Source organism: Diabrotica virgifera, chromosome 4, assembly GCF_917563875.1.
Source record: "Diabrotica virgifera virgifera chromosome 4, PGI_DIABVI_V3a".
In the NCBI taxonomy this organism is placed as follows: Eukaryota; Metazoa; Arthropoda; class Insecta; order Coleoptera; family Chrysomelidae; genus Diabrotica; species Diabrotica virgifera.
Window position 1 is genome coordinate 631,981 of NC_065446.1, and position 24,426 is coordinate 656,406.

Consider the following 24,426-nt stretch of genomic DNA (forward strand, 5'->3'; position numbering starts at 1 on the left):
GATTTTTACCTGATTATTTCATCAATGTGTCTGTTCCTATTTTCCATTATTTTTTAAGTGCCATAATATACTAATTTTGCAGTATTTACATAGCAGAAAGAGAAAAATAAATTACAGTTTTTTGGGGTGCCACTGTTTTGATTATTTGTTTAAGTTATAAAAATTTTCCTAGAATTTTCTCGCTTTTAGAATATTTTTGTGCCATTCAGGCCTGGAACCCGCGTACCAAAGAAAGTATATTAATAGCTAGCTGAAAATTTGTTAATAGCTTAACGGTGTCTAGTCGGACAAACTTTGATGTATGGAAACACTGGGGAAGTTTTAGTTGTGGAACAGGTTACAGATTTCGAACGTCAGACTACAAAAGCGTCCCATATATTTTGTCGGACAGAACTTTCAATTATTGATTTGTAAACATTTGTTTCATTAAACTTTCATGCAAGAATCAGACCTCTATTTACCACTAATATAATTCCTCTTATTTGACATGTTCGTATCGGACTTATGAAAATGCCCAACATATTTGTCGGACAAACATTTTTTTCATATTTGATATTAAGTTTGCTGTTGAATAAAATTAAAGCAACGCTAGTTTTGACAATCATAAACTTGTCAGGATGAAACGTTCCACAATTAAAATTACGTTCCACAATTAAAACTTACCCTGCTACAGTGTTCCCATACATCAAAATTTGTCCGACTAGACACCGTTAAGATATTAAGAAATTTTCATCTTGCTATTTATCAACCTTTTTTTGATATGCGGGATCCAGGCCTATATTTTTTTAAATATAATTTAACAAATAAAATTGTTAATTATTGTAAATTGTTTTCTGCAAATTCCTGTTTCTTTCAAATTTGATTTAAAATCTATCCTAACTCAAAATTATTCTATTTCGTTAACTGTTAAAATAAATGTTTGCTTTGCGTTTAGACTTTCAGAGCAAATAATTGAAAAAGAGGGAAGTAAGAAGCAACCCGCAAGTTACAATTAAAAGCAATTCTGCTGAAAATATTAATTTAACAGGCACTTAGCTCCTACAATTAAGAAGAGCTAAATTGTATTTACCTTGGTGCCTGTTTCACTTCGCCTCGCATCCGAAAATCCAGCTTTTCCATTTAAAGTCCCGAGTAGATAGGCCAGTGTGCAAGGGCTCTTACAGCCCTACAACGAATTAGCCCAAAATTAAAGTGAGAAAAGAATGCGAATAACTCGGAATCTCTTAATAAGCAAAAACATATTTACACAGACGAGTTTAATTTTGAACCAATATTTATGTATAATATAATTACACAAGCTAGATAAATACATATTAAAATATTCATCCGGTCGTGCTTTACATAAATATACTTCTGAAGCTATTTCCAACGGATCTTAGTACATTCTTTCACGGTTTTTGCTGTAAATTTTAAAGAACCGCTTGGATTGACATAAAATTTGGCATACGTATAGCTAACATGTCAAAGAAAAAAGTGATATGGTGCCGATGTGTGCTTTTGCCCTGGCGGTGAGTTTCACCCCATCTCGGGGGTGAAAATATATGTCCAAGATAAGTCCCGAAATGGATAAACTGACTGACCAATTTTAAGCAACTTTTGTTCTATAGAGTTTTTTCACCAAATCAATATTTTCGAGTTATTTGCACGTAAATATGTTCATTTTTCAACAAAATAATCACGTTTTTAAACGGTTGTCTTAGCCAAATTATAGCCTACAAAAAAGTGAAAAAAACGGTGTATATATTAGGTGTGTATACCTAGAAAAAACAGCGTTATAGCTAATGAAAAATAGGTTCATATTCGAAAAATTCCAAATAGAATAATTCAATGTGAAATATCCAAATAATGAAGCATTCTTGGGGAAAACACACTACAACTTTTTTAAAGTGTTTAAAAAAAACTTTATTTCTGTTTTTATAAAAAAATTTCTGCATCAAATATAAGCAAGTTACGCTCAAAATAAAGTTGGTTCCTTTTGTTTTGGCAAAAAAAATTAGGAAGAACACCCCCCAATTTGCAACTTAAATGAAATTAATCGTTACCGCTTCACAAGTTACTTTATTTATGTTGTGTTTATACAGTATGTCCCTGTAAGTTGTATCCATATGGAAAATTTTTTATTATTAATTTTACGAAAAAACTTATTTTTTATAAAAAGCTCTGCATGGTCCAAAACCTAACATTTAACCATCAAATATCAAATTTTTTGAATATTATACGAGGTATGTCAAAAAGTTATTTCACTCAAGAGTAAAGTAGCTTTATTTTTCACAATATTGAAAATTGCTATTATGAAAAGTTGTTTGGAATTAAAAACTGTATTCCAGTATGCAATTACATCCTTCTCATTGAAAAAATTTTTTTTTGAAAAATTATGGATAACGTAACATTATTTTCAGTTATTTTAATTCAGATAACTCTTTTATTATTAATTTTACGAAAAAAAGTGATTTCTAATAAAAAGTTCTGCTTGGTCTAAAATCTAAAATACAACCATCTTTTGTCAAATTTTATCAATTTTATACGAGGTATGTCAAAGAATATGAATTTCGCTCAAGAGTAAAATACGTTTATTTTTCACAATATCGAAAATTGTTATTATGAAAAGTTATTTAGAATTAAAAACTATGTTTCAGTATGTAATTACATCCTTCTAATTGAAATATTCTGAACTATAAAGGTACTTTACTTTTGATCTAAATTTATCTTTTTTGACAAACCTCGTATAAAATTGATAAAATTTGATATAAGATTTTAATATAAGTATTTTAAGCTTTAGACTATCCAGAACTTTTTATTAAGAATCACTTTTTTCCGTAAAATTAATAATAAAAGAGTTATCAGAATTGAAATAACTGAAAAAATAATGATAGTTATCCATAATTTCTCAAAAAAATTTTTTTCAATTAGAAGGATGTAATTGCATATTAGAATATAGTTTTTAATTCCAAACAACTTTTCATAATAGCAATTTCCAATATTACGAAAAATAAAGCTACTTTACTCTTGAGTGAAATTCAAACTTTTTGACATACCTCGTATAATATTCAAAAAAATGCTAATTAGGGGGTGAATTGGCCGATTTCTTACCAAAAAAGAGGGACCAACTTTATTTTGAGCGTAACTTGTTTACTTTTAATGCTAAAAAATTTAAAAAAAAAACAAAAATAGGCATTTTTTAAACACTTTAAAAAGTTAAAATTAATTTTCCCCAAAAATGTGCTTCGTTCTTTGGTTATGGCACGTTAAAATATTCGATTTGGAATTTGACGAATATGAACCTATTTTTCATTAGCTGTAACTCTGCGTCTACTAGGTATAGTGACCTAATATATACACCATGTTTTTCACTTTTTTACGTGCTATATTTTTGATAAGAATTTTTTTTTCGACCAAATTCTTACTTTTTGAGTTATTTGCGAAAAACCGTCTAAAAACGTGATTATTTTGTAGAAAAATTAACATATTCACTCGCAAATAACTCGAAAAGTATTCACTTGGTGAAAAAACTTTATAGATCAAAAGTTCCCTAGAATTAGTAATTTTATCCATTTCCGGACTTATTTCGAACATATATTTATATCACCCCAAAAAGGGGTGAAACTCACCCCTAGGGCAAAGGCACACATCGGCACAATATCACTTTTTTTCTTTGACTTGTTAGCTATAGTCCGTCCTCTATAACTTTTCCCATGCGGTACGATTCATTTTCAATCAAATTAAGTCAAAACAGAAAGTGAAACGTACGCCGATGTGTGTAATATATAGTATACAGTATACAAAATGTATATATGTTACAGTTCAAGTTGATTCTCAGTTAGAGTTGACTCCAACTAGTTGGAGTCAACTCCAACTGAAACGAGCAGTAAAAGTTGATTTTAAAAATTTAAATCAACTTTTACTAGTTGGAATTGACTCTTCCTGGATCGATTCAGTAAATGTTGATTATACGAGAATCTCAAGTGCATTTTTGATGAGTGCGCGTTTCTTTGTTTTGACCGTTTCAACTACTTATTAGTATAGTCTGTAACGTCGCCCCCGTTAGGTAAATTATTCTGATTCGATTTTTTGCACAAACTTACTCAAAGAAATACATCCGTATAACAATCCTTATAACAAATACACAGGGTGTCACGCGGTACCGCGGTCGAAAAATTGTTTAACCAATTTCAGTAAAGTCAGTCAGTAAAGTGACTCTTTATCGAACGAGTCTGATATTACGAGCAGAGGAACAGACGCGTTCGATAAAGAGTATTGAGGTGGTGCGTACAAAATTGTATCGTCAATCATAAAAAACATTAACACTTACTTACAACTTTAAGGAATTTTTTTTAATTTTAGACGAAATAAAAAATTCGTATGACAGTAATGACAGTAATGACAGATGACTTTTGCATGATGGCCGGTTTTGATGTTTAATCGATAGTTATCAATATTGTATACCTACCTAATTAATAAATCTGTAAAGTTTTGATTGATTTTGTATGAATATAATTGCGAAACACTACAGAATTTTACTTTTTGACATAAATTTTATTAATAATAAGATAAATTTTGTATAATATTTTTAATAATTAAAGTAAATAAATTTTAATTTCACTCAAATAAATAATCGATTGCTGCCATTGACCACTTACATTCAATCTCGGTTAATTTGATTAATTATCGCGGCCGGTAAAGTAACATTCTTCTTTCAATATAACAAAGTGTTACTTTATTTCCGAAAATGAGGGCAAATGAGTACAATAATGAATGATTTTAGTGAAGTTTGGCGATAAACAATGATTTTAAACAAATTCGCAAAAATACATAATTTTTTCACTTCGTACAAATTTTTTTACATCCGTTGGGCTTTTTTTCTCTAAAATTGACTGTTGTCGAGTTATTAGGGACTTAAAATTTGAAAAACGCCAAAATAACCATTTTCAAGGTTTAACAACTCGGTTAAAGATAATTATTGTGAAAGTCGAGCGAGCGGCCGTGGAGTAACGGCATAATCGCTGGCCTCATACGCCAGTGTACGTGGGTTCGAGCCCTGCTAAAGACAAACCATTTTCATTTTCAATAATGACACGAGCCGTCTCACCGTGTCTCGAAGAGCACGTTAAGCAGTCGGCCCACATGGGCTAGTGTACATCGACACTAGTTACTTGAAACAGGGTTATAGATGTAATTAGCGCCGGAACCGTCCGAAAGGCAAAAATGCCATACGATATTATATATTATGAAAGTCAGAAGCTAAAAAAATCAAAGATTAAAGCTACATAAGATCTTGAAGAAATTTTTGTCATTACTTCATTAATAAGATATTATTTTTAATTATCAACAATGAGCGTAAACCGTGTATTGAGGCGGCCGTCAATGTGAGTGCGAGTGAGATTCACCATTGGACGGCTGGAATGGTGCATCTCTTTAGCACTCACCATTGACGGCCGCCTAATACGCACTTAGCGCTCATTGTTAATAATTAAAAATAAAGCTTAGTAATAAAATAGTGACAAAAATTTCTGCTGGATCTTGTAGAGGGGGCTATAAACTTTGATTTGGTCACTTTCTGACTTTCATAATAATGGATTTTAACCGAGTTATTAAGCCTTGAAAATGGCTATTTTCGCATTTTTCAAATTTTAAATCGCGTATAACTCGACAATAATCAATTTTAGAGAAAAATCACAAAATACCTTTTTTTGCTCAGAATAACCCAAATGATCTAAAAAAAATTGTTCGAAGTGAAAAAATTATTTTTGTGAATTTGTCTAAAAAAAAATGTTTAAACAATTTATCGATTAAGGTACTGCCTTCCACCCAGTAGATTTGTTATAAGGACCTCTTTTTGAGTAAGTTTGTGCAAAAAATTCGAATCGGAGTAATTTACCTAACGGGGGCGACGATACAGTCTAGACTAATTTGAGCATATTCAGTAACATTTAATTTCTAGAATCGGCTGTTTGTGTGAATCAGAATCAACTTTTACTAAATGGCATTGGGAAGAGTATACTTTTCCTAGTTGGAGTCTACTTTTATTAGTAAATGTTGAATATAAATCTTCATTTTATATTTATAATCAACTTTTACTGAAACCAGCCGTTAGAGTTGACTCCAACTAGTTGGATAATCAACTTGAACTGTAACATATACACATCGACGTTCGTTTCAATTTATGTTTTGACTTAATTTTATTAAAAATGAATCGTACCGCATGGGAAAAGTTACAGCGGACGGACTACATGTGTGTGCCAAATTTCATGTCAATCCAAGCGGTGCTTTAAAATTTAGAGATTTTGCAATATTTTACCTTTAAAGAACGTACTATCTTTGCATATGCATGAAATTATTGACGAATTATTTTTTATACTGGTTGTCTTTTTACTTAAATCTTTTGAAATTTTGTTGATTCTAAAATTTTAAAAAATTGGGTGAAGTGACGTAGATGGCAATTGATTTGATCTCCGTAAATTGATAAAGTCATTCATTGCAGAAATATTACTTAAATTTTCTTATAATTGCGTAGTATTTTAGTATCCTTACTAAGACCTATCACTTTTAAAGAATTTTTGTGAAGTTAAACTTCTTTAGGCGCGATTTGAAGTGAATGTAAATGTGCGCGAATTCATCAAAATTGTTGGTGCCATGCGCAGATATATTATACGTTAGTTCTGATTGGGTATTCCAATGAAATATCAAAAATAATCTAATATGGCGGCTGTGGTTAAAGAATGTGTTGTCATTTTTGTGGTTATGGAGATGGTTTTTAAGTTGTGTTTTAAAGTTGTGAGAACAGAGACAAAAGTGAGTTTATAGTTGTACTGACTTTTTAAATAATTTTGATATACATATTTTTGAACTTATTAATATGGAAAAAAACAATGTGTGTGTGTATTTTGTACGCACGTTAGAAGTTAAAACGACGTTTTTTAGACATTATACGCAGGGCCGGATCTAGGCTACTCCGTAAGGGGGCAAGTTTAACTTGCCGCTCCCTTTATTGAAAAAATGGATGTAGATCATAGCATAGGTGTAGGTAAATAAAAAAATAGTACATACAGTTTTATTGGAAGGAATGGATTTAATTGTACATTTTGACTTTCAAAAATATACATAGTTATTACAAAACAACATTACTATATACTTCATTACGGCAAATCTACAAAAAATAGGGCTAGGTATACTAACTTTCTTTACTCATAAACCACCTTACAAAGTTAATTGTATTTTACGGCTTTTTTTGGAAGCAAATACTTCATCAAAACTAATGGAAGATGCACGTTTGTGCTCAATAGCTATGATGCTTAAATCAGTGAGCCTTTGTTGCTCCATTGAATTTCTTAAATAGTTTTTTACTATTTTTAATTTTCTAAAACTTCTTTCTCCCGAAGCAACTGATACTGGGATAGTTAGAAATATTTGTAGTCCTGTTGTGATATTGGAATAACCCTCATCCAGTTTATTTTCCAAAATTATGTCAAGAGTTGTTGAAGCATTTCATCCTTCAAGTTAGGATCTACTGCCAATGCATGGTTCTTGAAACTTTCAATTTCAAATACAGTCTTTTTTGTTCATGTCTTTCTTGTAAGTATACGCCAATAGGCCTGCCTTCGCCTTAAGATCAGAGATGTATATTTCATTAATTCGATATCCATTCAAAAATCCATTGATATCAATTTTCATTGACATTTTCCAAAGCTTTGCATCTAAGTAGTACTTAACTCTACTACCAATCTGTCAGTGATTTCTAGCATTGAACTTTTAAATAAGTCTTCTTGGGCACGGTTGACAACTTCATCTCACATAGTTCGTCAAACATGGCTTTTTTCATCCTTATTCTTTTCTACTTAAATTCTTTAGATAACTAGCAAGAAACTTAGCTTCATTAAGGGCTTCTTGTGGCGAAAAATCTCTAGAAGATTTAATAAATTGCTGAAGTCCCTGCAAGTGCTTTGCAGCCTGATCAACTGTTAAATCGTCGTTTTAAAGAAACTTCTGCACATAATCAATCCTTTTCAATTGGGAATACCAGAAACAACAAAATGCTATGAATTCAAAAGTTTTCAATTTTTCCAGTAAGAACTTGGACTCGCTTTTAGTATCATATGTTGATAGAGGGTAGTTAAGTAGTTCTTCCAATGCCAGTATAACTTTAACCAAAATGCTTATACACAGCTTCGACGGCCTCGAATATTGCGGACCATCTGGTTTTACTTTGTGATTTCAAAGTTATGGGTACGTGCTTTTTTAGAACTTCCCATCTGGAAGTGGAAGTACTAAAAAAGTTGTACAAGCTACCAAGATACCCAAAAAAAGAATGTGTGTGTACTTTGTACGCACGTAAGAAGTTATACTTCTATTATATGATTTAAACGAAATTAATATACTTTTTATTTATATTTTATTTAAATATTAAACTAATTTATACTTACTACTTCTCAAACATTTTTATTAAAACAGTGCCAAAAATTAAAATAATAAAAGAATAAAACACACACAAACACATTAAAAATGCCACAAATGATTTCTGAACATTAATTGTCGGAAATTTTTTTAACTAAATACGTATTTTCTGAAAATAAAATTATATAATAAATATAGTTACATTCATAAAATGTATGTATAAAAAAATAAAAAAATAAAAGTTTTTATTGGGATTCGAACCAGCTATCAGCGTGGTTGGTATATTGGGGTGCATTCGCCTTAAACGCTTCGCCACGGAGGCAATGTGTCATTATGTGCGAAGATCGACTAACTAAACGGATTCAGCTTTTGACATTTTTGAATTAAATTAAATTATTTTGATTTTGAATTGAAATGATTTAGAATTGAAAAAATACAACAAAACATAGAGTAAGAAAATAATATATTAGGTGAACATTGATAGAAATTTTGATGGTAATCAAATTATGTAAATAAAAGTATTACATACTATGTATTTTGGTAGGTTCGAATAGGTAGGTACCTATGATACATTTAAAATTATTACGTAACTGTTGCTTTTAAAAACTATTTCAATGTCACTAGGATTATAAACTTTTTTTTTCGTCCTCACAACAATAAAACTAATATATTATACATTTGTTTACCTTCATATTGAACAATTATTTATTATTGACAGATCATTTCAACACCCAATCAGAGCCCGTATAACGACTAATACCATACTGTCGGTGTGCGCATGCGTGCAGATCAATATAAATTCACCCTCAATCTCAATCGCGCCTAAAGAAGTATAACTTCAAAAAGCTGTGAGCTTCCACCGAAATCTCAGCTGCATGCACTCCGACCAAATTCAGGGAATGTGCCACATAGGGCACAAAATATGCTAATTCATTTAACTCGAGGTTCCTTGCTTGAACACCTTTATATTTGCCGGCCATATTCGCCCCGTTGTCATAAGACTGACCCCGGCAATTTTGTATGCCAAGACCTTCGTTTTCCACTGTTTGCAATATGTCTCGTGTAAGACCTTCTCCTGTTTTATTGCTTACCCTGAAAAAACCCAAAAAGCTTTTATCAATCACCGAGCTGTTTTTTTAACATAGCGGATTATTTCGGTCATCTGCTCGTTGTGGCTGATATCTGGCGTACAGTCAAATATGTAAAGGTCCACGGTCAGTACAACTGTTTAAAAAATTTATGGTACTTACTAATTTAGCCTTTCTGTCTTACTACTCAAGTTATTTGAAACCGTTTAAATCTGTTTTTTTGCCGTTTGCAAAAAAATTTGCCGCCCCCTTGAATTTGCCGCCGGGGCACATGCCTCCTTTGCCCCCCCCTAGTTCCGGCCCTGATTATACGATTCCTTACGGAAAAAGCAATTGCGGGGACGCTCCAGTTCATAAAAAACGACGAACTAACGAACTAACTGACGAACTGACATTATTTTTAATTTTTGGTATTATTTTAAGTATTAATACATTTGTTTCATTAAAATCATAAAAATATAAGTATAACTTCTTACATGCGTATAAAGTACACACTCTTTTTTTTTTAATATAAAGCCTTTTTCTCTTCTGACAGCTAAAGTAAACATATTTCTAATTTTTATTCATAAGCTTGAGGTTATACAACTTTGGCGAGTAATGGGTTAATGAAATTAAAAAAAATTGAAATGAAATCAATGATCTATATGTTTTACAAAATAATGTTTGATTGCTAAACGTGTTACAAAAAGTGTATTTTGTGGATACTCCTGCCATCATATATCCCGCTTTCTCTATGTAAATTGAAAGATAAATTTGTGATAGCAGCTCAAATTAAAAAGCGTTTAATTTCAATTCGACTGGATTTAATCGATAGCACCGGGAGGCCAGATGTTCATCCCGATTATATTTTTTTCCCTTTTTTCACCGGCGACACACAAACGTTTTATCCAGAATTATCCTGAAAGTATGAATATCGCCGTTAATTTCGTACGGCGCCGGCGTTTGTATTTAATTTTGTTGATTTGGCTTTTAGTCTACTGTGCTGTAGAATAATTGGAAAAAATTAAAATGTTCATAAAGGCAACAAATACATATTTGGAAAGATTTAGTAGTAAATGTTATCTCCGTAATCGAAAAATAGCAGCAAAAAATGCTCAAATATGACTGTTTGTTTGAACGTTTCTTTTGATATTTTTCTGAAGCTATTTCTTTGTCGCATGTCATCATCATTAGTAGCTCGACAACCCTTTTTGGGTCCTGGCTTGTTCTAGGATTTTCCGCTATTCTGTTCTGTTCCTTGCTTTGTTCTTCCAATTATTAATCTCAAGTGTTTTCAGATCTTGTTCCACTTGTTCCATGTATCTAAGTTTGGGTCTTCCCTTTGATCTTCTCCCTACTGGTGTCTGCTTCATTATATGCTTTGGTGTTTCAGTCTCCAACATCCGTTTAACATGGCCCATCCAGCGCAGACGTCCGATCTTTATGGATGTTATGACGTCGGGTTCGTTGTAAGCTGCGTATAGTTCAAAATTATATCGTCTGCGCCATACGCCATTTTCTTTTACCCCCTTATATACGTGTCCAAGGATTTTGCGTTCAAACGCAATAAGTTCTCATCGCTTTTCAACAGTGTCCATGTCTCTGATCCATATATAAGGACCGGTTTTATCAGGGTTTTGTATATTTTGCATTTTGTTTTTCTCGTGATGTTGTTAGATATGAGATGTTTAGATAGTCCATTATATGTATTATTAGCAATAGGTATTCTTCTCTTAACTTCTTCGCTGACATTGTTATCTGCGGTAACTAGTGAACCTAGATATGTAAAATGTTTCACGCTTTATATGTTATAGTCTTCTATTGTCAGATTCTGTAGATTTCTTTGGCCTGTCGATTTGCTGGCCTTGTCTTTGTCGCATGTATGTAACTTATTATTCTCTCTGGGAAATAAGCTACAATTTAACTTAAAAATAATTTTATTGACGTTTCGACTTCCACCTACTATGAATGATATAAATGAGTCAGATTAAATTAAATTATTATAATAATGTTTTTACTAAGCAACATTTTTGTTTAATTTAGTAATATTTTGAATTTTGATAACGACGTCCGAGGTGAAAGTCAAAACGTCAATAAAATAATTTTTTAAGTTAAGCTGTGGCTTATTTCCCAGATAGAATAATAAGTTTCTTTTGAATTTTGTAACACGTAAAACTTCTTCCAGTTGGATAACAAAAACAGACTTACAGAAGATGTTAATATGTCAGAAAGGGATGAATATTTGGGCTACAATGAAATAAAAAAGTCTCCGTTGCTCAGAATCGGTGGAGATGTGGAGGTGGTTCTTTAAGGGGTGTTTCTTACTAGCTTCGAAATAGGTGATATTGAAATGACATTAAATTCTGAATAAAATATTGGGCGCCATCATCTTACCAAGAAAATGGAAGACCAAACAAAAAAAAAAACATTAGAAAAATAACTCAAATAAAAAATTAATAAAAAGACAAATAATTTTTACAAAATGCTTAGTCGGCGGACTTCCTAATAAAATCACTGAGACACTCTAAGATAAGATTTCGAGCGGAAAGGAAAACACAATTGTGACAGCATAATTTGTAGAAAAATAACGCGTTATATTTTTGGGTATTCGTATCCACATTTTAATTTCTAGAAACACTGAATTCAGATATGCAATGAGACAATCACGTATCTAATAATATGAGAAATTAAACGGTTTTCAAAAGGGAACTACTCCGGCGGTCAATAAATACGGTCTTATAAAATCGGATATAATTTAAAAAATAAAGGCTGAAATGGTCGTATTTTTGGTACTGTTTCAAACTTCGATATTTTATTTATAATTCGCTAGACGCGATTATAAAATACTTTATCGCAATATAAGTGCCTTCACATTTTACTCTATAACACCTTTCGTTAACCCCTCTAGGGTTGGAAGAATGAACCAACAACCAAGAGATAAGACTGCGCATGGGAACGCCTAGATCGACCTTCAACCAGATGGGGCCTTCTTCAAAAACCACAACCTCTCTCTTGGCACACAAGTATAAATGCTGCGATGATATGTCTTCTCTGTCCTTTTTTATGGTGCTGAATCGCGGACCTTTAACGAAGATATGTGTAGACAAACTGGAAGCATTTGAGATGTGGCCATATTGGAGAATACTTAAAATCTCATGGACTGACCGAGTCACAAATGAGGAGGTCCTCAGAAGACAGTAGAAAAACCAAAAGGTACTGACCACCATCAAATCTCGAAAGTTACAATGCTTTAGATAAATTATGCGAACTAAATAAAAATACGCCCTTTTACAAGCCATCCTGCAAGGAAAATATTTGAAAAGCGCGGATCAGGAAGAAGAAGAAGCTGGTTAAATATCCTCAGAACCTGGTTCAACAAAACATATGTTCAGCTTTTTCGCGATGATGCAGATAAGGTAAATATTGCCATGATGATCCCCAATATTCGTCACGAATAGACAAGACAAGAAGAATATAATCTGGGAAGACAACGGGAAATCACATAGATCTTAATTTAATAATAATAGTCTCCCGTTTTATACCGCTGACGCGGCTTTGGGATTATAGTAGGGTAGTCTGCTATATCTAGGGCCTACACTGGCCTACAGTATACAAGAAAGGTAACAAGGCCAGTGCTACGTTTCAACCGCCTATTATTGATCCTTGTTCTAACCAAGATACTCATTTTATTCAGGATGAGTCGACTTGGGGCCTATATACATTTTTAAAAATGTCTAGCTGTTCTCGCCGTCGCGTCGCTGGGATTCGAACCCTGGCCTACCTGCATGGAAGTCAGACATCCTATCACCTGAGCTACTCCGGCCAATAAAATAAAATACTACCTGAGATAAAAATAGATATATTTTAGCGATTTTTTCATTCGGGACAGCATAATTAAATAAACAGCTTCGTTGGACAGAAAAGTTATCTCTTAGTATTCAATAATTAGACAATAAGGCAAAAATGGGTCTTTTGTAATTAAAGAGAGAGAACCCGAAAAGTTTGAAAGCACGAGAAATACAAAATTTAATACTTCTTTGAAAATAGGTCAAAACGGCAAACAGGTGTATGTTCTCAAAAAACTTTTGATAGTGTGTAAAAAATTTTTTATTATCAGCTTAAAAAAAAATTTTACACACTATCAAAAGTTTTTTGAGAACATACACATGTTTGCCGTTTTGACCTATTTAGAAGTGTGTACAAGTCTTGCAGTCTTTTCCAATTCTTTGAAAATGCCAAATATAATTTGTATTTGACCTGTAAAATAATTATCCCATAAATTGATAAAGTTTTAGAGAATACGGAACAAAACCAACCTAATTACTTTAAAAAGTATTTCAGAGGACGAATTTAGTTATTTTTTTATTGAGCCTTTATCAAAGAATGGCAATTTTAAATAACAAAAAGAAGAATATATTTAAAGCCGGCCACTCATAATACTGCGGCATCGTTCAATTTTGTCGAATTCGACTAATTGACAAAAATTTTGATCGTGTGTGACTAAGCATCCAAAAAAATCATTACAATTTGACCACAGAGAGACTGACCTGTCTGCTGCAGTACACAGCGAAGTACAGAACATATGGTTCCGAAGCCATAACTTTGACTAAACATCCTACAGATGAATTAAGAATAACATAAAGAAAAATGGAAAGAACCATCTTGGGAATAACAAGATGAGATATGCTATCAGACTGAACTAAAGTGACACATTTTTTGAAGTTATACTTCTTTAGGCGCGATTGAGATTGAGGGTGAATTTATATTGATCTGCGCGCATGCGCACATCGACAGTATGGTATTAGTCTTTATACGGGCTCTGATTGGGTGTTGAAATTATCTGTCAATAATTGTTCAATGTGGAGGTTATCGGTAAACAAAAATGTTGTATAGTATATTAGATTTTATTGTTGTGAGGACAGAAATAAAATCAAATTTATAATTATAGTGACTTTTTAAATAGTTTTGAAAAGCCACAGGTACGTAATTCTAAATGTTTCAGTTGTATCCCAATAAAAAATTATCTTCATACCTATTTGGAAAATGTAAAAAAAATAATGTACTTACCTAGTACTTGCTATGCTATACCCCTATTAGGTAATGCTTTAATTTACATAATCTGATTACGAACAAACTTTCTACAAATTTTCATCTAATGTATCGTTTTCTTACTCTATATATTGTTGTATTTTAATTCGACAAAAATGAAACTAATAAAAATTCATATAAACAAAATGTCAAAAAGTTGTACAGTTTGTGTATATTCCCACATGACGTATACGCGAAGGTGGTGCAGTTTGAAATCACTTCGACTCTCGTACGGCAGAATACACGGGAAGTAGGTTCAAGCCCAATGCAAGTTATATCATTTTTTTTATAGATTTTATGATTGTAAGTATATTATTATATATTTTTTTTCAGAAAATACGTATTTAATTAAAATTGTTGGCAACAATTATTGTTCAGAAATCATTTGTGGTATTTTTCAATGTGTTTGTGTGTGTTTTATTCTTTTATTTTTTTAATTTTTGGTATTGTTTTAATAAAAATTTTTGGAAAGTAGTAGAGAAACTGTTTAAAGTATATTGATTTCGTTGAAATCATATAATAGAAGTATAACTTCTTACGTGCGTACAAAGTACACATTCTTTTTTTTTTAAACGTTTATTCAGCAATCTGTTAGTTATAAAAATTCTAACAATAAACGTCTTTGGGGTTTGAAGTAAAAAAAATTTACGTTAGAGAGGTCAGTCCAATGACTGGACCTCTAGTATGGAACAAACATGACATTCCGATAATATGCTACATACAAACATACATTTTACATTTACAAACAATACATATATCTAAAATATAAACACAATTACGGTCAGGTATAAAACTTATTTATAAATATGATCCAGTGGATTTTTACATTTTAGTCTGTGAGTTTGTTGACTATTATCAAGCAAGTTTTTTGCCAGGGCATTTGGATGGCTTTCTAGGCATTTTATGTACCGAACACTGCACTGAACTATCAGTTCACTGATCGTAGGTACTTCTAGATCACAATAAATGTCTTTGTTTGACACGAACCATGGGGCGTCTGTTATAGAGCGTAACACTTTGGATTGTAATCTTTCCATTATGGATATGGTGGATTTTGCTGCTGTACCCCATAGCTGGATCCCATAGGTCCAAACCGGTTTGAGTATTGTATTGTATACCAACAGTTTGTTACGTATAGACAACTTCCATGTTCTGCCCAGTATCCAATAATGTTTACGAAATTTTAAATTTAACTGTTGGCGCTTTTTCCATATATGTGTTCTTTATGTCAAAGTTTTGTCCAGGTGCATACCAAGGTATTTAACGCTTTCGGCTTGTGGAATTGCTTTGTTATTTATTTCTATATTAGGCGATTTTTTACGACATTTTGTAAATATGATATGTTGTGATTTTGAATCATTGATCTTTATTCGCCATTTCTTTGTCCACTTTTCAATGTTCCTAATATGCTCTAGATACTGTTTAAGTGAAAACTCTGAAAATCCTTTATACTTTGAAGTGCCACTACGTTTTATAGTGAACTTAGCTTTTCTCATTCCCTGCTAGATTTACATTATTTAAATTTATGTATGGATAGATTACGTTTTTTATGATTTAGGCTAAAATGAGCAATCGAAGTACAGCACTGTCCTCGTCATACTTTTTTGGAAACATTTTTTTAAGATCATAATACCAAAATAAATTTAAAAAATTAAAAGTTTTAATTTCGTTTCAATCGTTAAAATTTTTATTTCATATAATTCATCAATCTCAAGATTGATTTTCGTAATTTTTAATAATCGAATTTTCTAGTTCAATGGAGCCTAATCTTATTAAATCTGTCCTAATTAAAAACTTTCGCTCAGGTTATAAGATTTTATAAGATTCAGGATAATTAACACTTGTTGGAAGGCGATAAAACTTTATAGAACGCAAAAAGTGTTCGTTTTCAGATCAGATTACCTCATAAACTCATAACTTCCTTTACTCGGACTGAGAGTCGACGAAAATCACTATGTATGTTCAAAAGATTGTTATCGACATAATGTTTTAGCTTTTAGCTATATAATTAAGGACCGTTATGATGTTTTTTAGCGAAAAATATTAACAATTACTTGCCATTTTTAAAAAAGCTGCAGTAGTATAAAGGCATGGACAAAAATCGTAATTTAGTCCGGGGAAATAAGATTTTTCTCATGAAAATGTCCCGGTCAGGCAGGTACCAATGTAAGGTAGAGTTAATTAGGAATTATTATTATACGTTGGATATCCGATACCAATCTGTAAAAACATTCATTTATACCATATTGGTATAAAAAGTGGAAACATGAACTCTCTGAATTACAAGTATGAGGCGTATGAGAAACCTTTGAGTGGGTTTTTCGAAGGATGCTGTAGATCTCTTGGACAGAGCAGTGACCAACAACGAGGTGCTGAGAAGAATGGGGACTGAGAAAGAACTCCTAAATATCATAAGAAAAACAGAAAAACGAGTTATCTAATCTAGGACATATTTACAGATGAGAAATATACAACTTTTTACGACTCATAATGGAAAAGAAAGTGGAAGGAAGAAGAGGTCAGGAAGAAGGAAATGCTCTTGGCTAAAAACCGTAAGAGACTGGACAGGCATGGACATATATTCGATACTAAGAACAGCTCAAAATTTGCTGAGAGAGAAATTTGCTGTAGTTATAGCCGACCTTCAGTAATGGAGAAGACACCTTAAGAAGAAAAGTCTTTCTGTTCCTAATCGCCCCTCCTTTTTATTGTGGCAGTCTTCATCTCTTAGATTTCTATCCGACATCGCTTTCGAAATGCCCTTCATCCACGTGGTTGCTGATGTTCCTCGTTTTCCTTTTTCTGTGGGGGTCCATTCTAATAATTTTTTGGGGATTCTTCTTTCGTTTATTAGTCTTACGTGCCCGTACCATACTAACTGTTGTCTTTCGATGTACTCTATGATTGATCTTTCTATTCCCGTTTGTTGTATAATGTCGACGTTTGTTATGTGTTCTAGTCTATAGATGTTCTTACTGATCTCCTCGAAAAATCCATCTCAGTGGCCAGTAATTTAGAGTTATACTTCTTGGTTAATTACCAGACTTTAGCTCCATAATTTATTACTGGTTTTAATATGGGGTCCAACTTTATTTTCAGCGTAACTTGCTCACTTTTGATGCTAGAAAATTTTTAGAAAACAAAAATAAAGCTTTTTTAAACTCTTTAAAAAAGTTGTCATGAGTTTTCCTCAAAAAGTGCTTCATTTTTTGATTATTTCACGTTGAAATATTCGATTTGGAATTTGACACATCTATGCACCTATCTTTCATGGGCTACAAACTCTGCTTCTACTGGCTCTACAGATCTCATACTTACACCGCTTTTTTCATAGGCTATATTTTCGTTAACAAAATTTTTTTCGATATGATACTTACTTTTTGAGTTATTTGCGAAAAAACGTCTAAAAACGTGTTTTTTTTGTTGAAAAATGAACATATTCACTCGCACATAACTCGAAAAGTATTAACTTAGTGAAAAAACACTATAGAACAAAAGTTGCTTATAATAGTCAGTTTATCTATTTGCGTACTTATTTTGAACGTATATTTTTTCATCCTCGAGAAGGGGTGATACTCACACCCAGGGCAAAAGCACATATCGACACAATATCACATTTTTTCTTTGACATGTTATCTGTGTGTGCCAAATTAAGTGGTTCTTTAAAATTTACAGATTTTGTAATATTTTCCCATTAGTGAACGGACTAGAAACCCTGGCCAGTTTAACCCGGGAGCAGTCGCGCTCACATCGGTCACGTAAGTAGTCGCGCGTAGAGAAAAAATTTCACAATACTAATTTAAGTATAAATTTAAAACAAATTTCTATTTTATAATATTTTTATTTACTTGTTATGTTAAAAATATATATTTTTAACAATTTTAAAGCTTATTGGTTCTCACCAAAGCCATAAATAAAAAAAAATTTAAATTAAAAAAAATAAAAAAAATTCCCACGCGTTACAAAAATCTTCCTCGAGGCACTTACGAGTGGAAAGTTATGTTGCAAAATTTTTCATCAAGTTATCACGGAAAATGATAAAATATGAGATTTTTCGGCGCGACTGCTCCCGGGTTAATGAGATAAACCATAATTTACAATGCAGCTAACTTTTCATTTAAAACTGTCAGATATATTATATTTTATGAACATTTTATTTTATGTACATTTTATTACATAAAAACTATTTTCATGAAAATTCTTTAGCATACTAAAATGTAATATTCCATCCGCAATCGGTAAGCCAGCAATTCATTTAGAATCGCATTCAAAAGAAACGAACTTTTATCTTTAAGCACTCGCTAAAAGCAAAGAAGGTATTCGCCGGCAAACAAAAGGGAAAAAGTTTTATCAAGGATCTTAAAGAAATGCCGCTTCATATAATTTGAGGTACGAAAGGAAGAACAACAAAAATAATACTCAAAGGAATATGTGGGATTTTACTCAAGTATATGGTACGGCGGTTACTTATATTAGCGAAAATCAAATTTAAATAAGTAAATATAGAAAAAATTGAGGACTCGGATAAAGCATAAACGGCTCATTATTTTTTATACAGTGTGGGCCAAGCAAAACAGTTCACCTCGATATTTGGCCCTATAGACCAGGGCGCATCTGTAAAAATATTAGTACATTTGGACGTTGATAGGTGACTCACATTGTTTTGCAGAAATTGCTTGGAAATAACTTATGTAATAATAATTGAGTTATCCTCCTAGTCAAAAAGGTCCGGAACATTATTTAAATAATCAAAATGTCAAAAAATTAAGGAAAAATTCGATTTTTTTCTTGGTTTTTTGATTATAACTTTAAGAGTATTCATTTCCAAGAAAAGTTGGACTGACATAAAAGTTGCGTAATTAAATTTCCTACAATATAGAATTGGTTAAAAATTTAAAAAATAGTCACCCTTGTTGCAAAATAGCAATAATTGTGAAAAAAAAAACATACAAAAACATGTATTCGGATTTTACGTTTTTCAACCATTTATGCTACACTTAGGACCTTTCTATTTCACCCTGCAAAACTTTATGATACAGTAAAACAATACTGTAAATTTCATTAAGATCGGTTCAATAGATTTTGCAAAATAAATTTTGCAATCCAGCTTTCGTAAAAAAAATTCATTTTTTCAAAATGTTACAGGACTGAAAATAAAGCAGATAACAAGTTGAAAATTTTTTTGCTTATAGAAGTGCACTGTACCTTTCACTTGCAATTTTGCAAAATTAAAATCGATTAACACCACGGCGTCAGGAATTTTTTTAAATAAACATTAATTATTGGTGCTACGCGCAGGACAGCGGATAGTTTGCTCTGATTGGGCATTCCAATTACCTTTGATAATGATTGATACATTTTAATTTTTATTACATTTCGATATAAATAAATAAATTTGTTTATTGCAAAATAAAAACACATACTCTCTCGTTTGAAATAACACTTTTATTAGCAAAAACTTTCTTTGTTCATATATTTTAACTTAAATAATAAAAGTTTATTATTTTTAAACATATGCAATTGTTTAAACAATATTTCACAAACAATAATAAAATTAGTTTGATTTTTGTGGAATTAAAATATTAAAATACAACAAAATATAGAGTAAAAAAATAATATATTAGATAAAGATTGCAAATAATTTTGGTGGAAATCAACTTGTGTGAATCGAACACCGCTGTCCTGCGCGTAGTACCAAAAATTATTGTTTATTTCAACAATTTTATGACGCCGTGGTAATTAATCGATTTTAATTTTGAAAATTGCAAATGAAAGGTACAGTAGACTTCTATAAGCAAAAAAAATTTCAACTTGCTATCTGCTTTATTTTCAGACCTGTAACATTTTGAAAAAATGAATTTTTTTTGCGAAAGCTGGATTTCAAAATTTATTTTGCAAAATCTCTTAAACCGATCTGAATGAAATTTACAGTATTGTTTTACTGTTATCATAAAGTTTTTCTGGTTGAAATATGAAGTTCCTAAGTGTAGCATAAATGGTTGAAAAAACGTGAAATGCGAATACTTGTTTTTGTATGGTTTTTTCGCCATTATTGCTATTTTGCAACTAGGGTGACTATTTTTTAAATTTTTAACCAATTCTGTATTGTAGGAAATTTAATTACGCAACTTTTATGTTGGTACAACTTTTCTCTGAAATGAATACTTTCAAAGTTATAATCAAAAAACGAAGAAAAAAATCGAATTTTTCCTTCAATTTTTGACATTTTGATTATTTAAACAATGTTCCGGACCTTTTTGAGAGGGAGGATAACTCAAATATTATTATTTGATTCATTTTTAAGCAATTTCTGCAAAAAAATTTGAGTCGCCTCTCAACGTCCATCTCAAAACAGATGCGCCCTAGACTACTAGTTATTAAATTTTAAGGAAATTCCGAAATAGGTCGATTTTTAATCTAAGGGGGACATATTTTTACGGTACATACATCTGTCATTTGTCAACCCCCTCCCTTCCACTTTCCCCACTCCTTATTTTTAAATAGGGAGTAGGGCTCGTGTGCTAGCTCGTTTGAAAAGTTATTCAATTATCTATTCAGTAATATTAACATTGACATAATTATTTATACAGGATGTCCAAGAAAAATGATTTTGAATTAAATGAATTGACACAAAAAGAAGAATGTATGTAATTTATTTAACTCAAAATACATTCTACTACTGACAGAAAACAGAAAAAAATATTTATTTCAAAATAAATATTGTTTGTTGCTTAAATTCAATATTCAACCTACCAAGAGGCAGATGGGTGGCAGCTTGAACACTGAAATCAAGTGAAAAGCAATGCATACAATACATCATACAATACATACATTCTTTTTTATGTCAATTAATTTAATTAAAATTTTTTATTCTTGGACACCCTGTATAAATAATTTTGTTTTTTATACTGAATAAAGAATTGAATAACCTTTCAAATGAGCTAGCTCACGACCGTTATCCTCCATTTAAAAATAAGGGGTGGGGGAAGTGGAAGGGAGGCGCTTGAAAAATGACAGATGTATGTACCGTAAAAATGTGCCCCCCTTAGATCAAAAATCGACCTGTTTCGGTTTTTCCTTAAAATCTGATAACTACTGCCAAATATCGAGGTCCCACACTGTATATATAAAAACAAGGTTATTTTTATGTTCACAAAAATGTTTATTAAGGGAACAAGAGGTGAATAGCTGTTTCTTGTTGACAAAAATTGTTATTCTCATTACTAAAATCTGATCTCAGATAAATTAATGTGCAGTTCTTTTCTAACTTAATTCTTAAAAGTTAGATTGCCTCCACATTTATATGTTGACTGTCTTCAGTCTTCATTTTAGGTCTCGATTATGTAAATATTCCTTATGTACCATGGATATCAAAATTCTTTTCCAGAATTTTATTATGAAACGTCTGGATTACTTCCATGTTGTTCTTGTTGCCTACAACACCGTAGCCAAGTATGTCAACATCAATTTTGAAAAGACATAACCTCTACAACACATTTGGCGGAATATACTCTTTTCAACACAATTTCTTTAACAATCTCTTTTTTGAAAACGACTTCCGAAGTGGAAATCGAAACGTAATCCCATAATATACATAATAATTAACTTAGACAGCCACAAGAAAACAGTCTTAGAACCTTATTTAACTTTAAGCTTTAACTCCATATTTGCAGTGAATATTTTATTTTATATACTGAAGTTTGTACTTTCTGCATCTTCTTCAATATTTTGTCTAATTGATAATAAGGCCCGGCGCATATTGAACCTAAGCGAGACACAACCTGCACCGGTGGACTGCGTAGACCGTTCTATGCATCCTACTATCAGTTCATGCGTTCGCAGGTCTTGCTTGGGAAGGTTTGTCATCGGCGTACGGTTTTCTTGTGTCGTGGGACGCGTGACTCAATTCTCAGTTGTATTTTTGTTTGCGAGATGGACGTTCAAAAACTGATAGAACTCGTTCGAAATTATCCCATCGTATATGATACCAGCCACGACGATTATATGAGGACGAAATTAAAAGACGAGGTATGGAAGATAGAAAACGAACTGAATACGAATGGTAACTACAATTTACTGTGATAAATAAAAATATTAGTACATAATCAAAACCCAACACCGCTTTATCATTAAAATTCTGCTAACTTTATTATGTAGGTACTCGTAGACAAAATAAACGGCGTAAGCAGTTTTGACTATAGAAAAATGCCCTCATGCAAATAATGCGTTATTGGTGTGGTAGTAATTTATTACACAGTTAAAATCATAAATTGGAGATATTACAAATATTTTAAATACATTGAAGATATAAAATTAAAAGTTCGTATGTGAAACATATACCCGTACCTACCTAAGTATCTAAGAGGCTGTGTGCAGAAATAAAATATTCAGTATAAGATATCCTTTTACGTTCCCTATTATGATCAAATTCGATGTTTTCGAAAGTCATGCCACTACGAGTACTAGGGAGATGTTAGGTATTTAAAACGTTACAAGTACGGAACTACCGTTTTTTAGTTGCCTACTCAATTCAGTACAAGGATCAGATACATAAGTATTTTGTAATCAGTATTTGTACTTAGTACCATTGAGAACCGGTATCAAAAGTAACCGTTACACGTCCGCACTGATTTTGCCCGGCTATATTCGTTACGGCTACAGCCAACGGTCGGGTTGGCTGGTGTTCAATATGCGGTGCGCTAGAAAAATAACTGCACGGGTCATCCATCCCGCCGGCGCAGGTTGTGACTCGCTTAGGTTCAATATGCGCCGGGCCTAATAGCTTTGTCACCCGTAAAAATCATCAACAGCTCTTCAACTCTAGGTGTACGTTTGGTTACACCTCGGTTTTTGTCACGTTTACTATTTTTCTTGTCTGCGTGTACTGACCTTCAATAGATTGCAAACTATAATAATGCAATTTTGCAAATGTCGCTGTCATATTTTCTTAAGATCAGAGATATCATTGTGTATTGAAAGTAGAGTATCGGTTCAAATGCACTACCTTGTGCTTCTCCTACCTTGATCACTTTCAGTTAGAGTATAGTACACATTCCCTTTTTTGATATATGAACCCTTGATAGCATATTATGTCAAATATTATGCGTATCCTAATACGATAGAACAAAATCTTCTATTATCATAGATGAAAGAAATGCATCTCTGCAAAATGTCCAGCACGATAATATATTGAACAAAAATGTTTCTGTCCTAAAAAACTTATTTCAAGTCACTAAATGATCAAGCAATTCTCACCTAATTCATCTCTTGTATAAAGTACGCAGTATAAAAATATAATTAAAGGTACTTCGATATGCGGCAAAATAACAGTACCTGCTGAAATGCGTATATCTCAAATTTGTATATGTCATGGGCCGAGACGTACTGAGTGGTTTCAGATCGTCGTTATAACGTAATGTGAATGTAGTGTTAATGTTAGGTACTTCAGGATGGTTCTGTTTTGCAGAAATTTTTTTTATTGTGTAGTACCTACTATTGTCGGTTATATGGAAAAGGTGGCGAAACCGGCCAAGCTTAAAACCAACAATGGTTCCAGCAGGACGAGGCAACGTGTCACATAGCCAGGGAGTCTCTTCGAATACTGCGCGATCATTTTGGGAGATCGCCACTCACCTACCTAACGCCACCTGATGTGTACATATGGGGAATACTGAAGGAGGTAGGCCGATCAACCATCTAACGTTTCTTAATTGCAGACTAGAATTAAAGATCCTTTTCGTCCCAAAGGAGATCTTTAACATCTATTTTATCTAAACCGTCGTCGTGAATAATGTTTGCAACGCTGTATCATGTATACTAAATAAATATTCATAAACATGTCAATATACATTTCAGTGCTGTTTATTTTGCCGCATACTGTATT

General features: G+C 32.2%; 1 protein-coding gene across 8 annotated transcripts in view; it reads right to left on the reverse strand.

Annotated features, from left to right (window-relative positions):
• LOC114324400 (calcitonin gene-related peptide type 1 receptor-like) overlaps positions 1–24,426 on the reverse strand; it is a 553,725-nt gene that overhangs the window by 236,633 nt on the left and 292,666 nt on the right. The window lies entirely within an intron of this gene.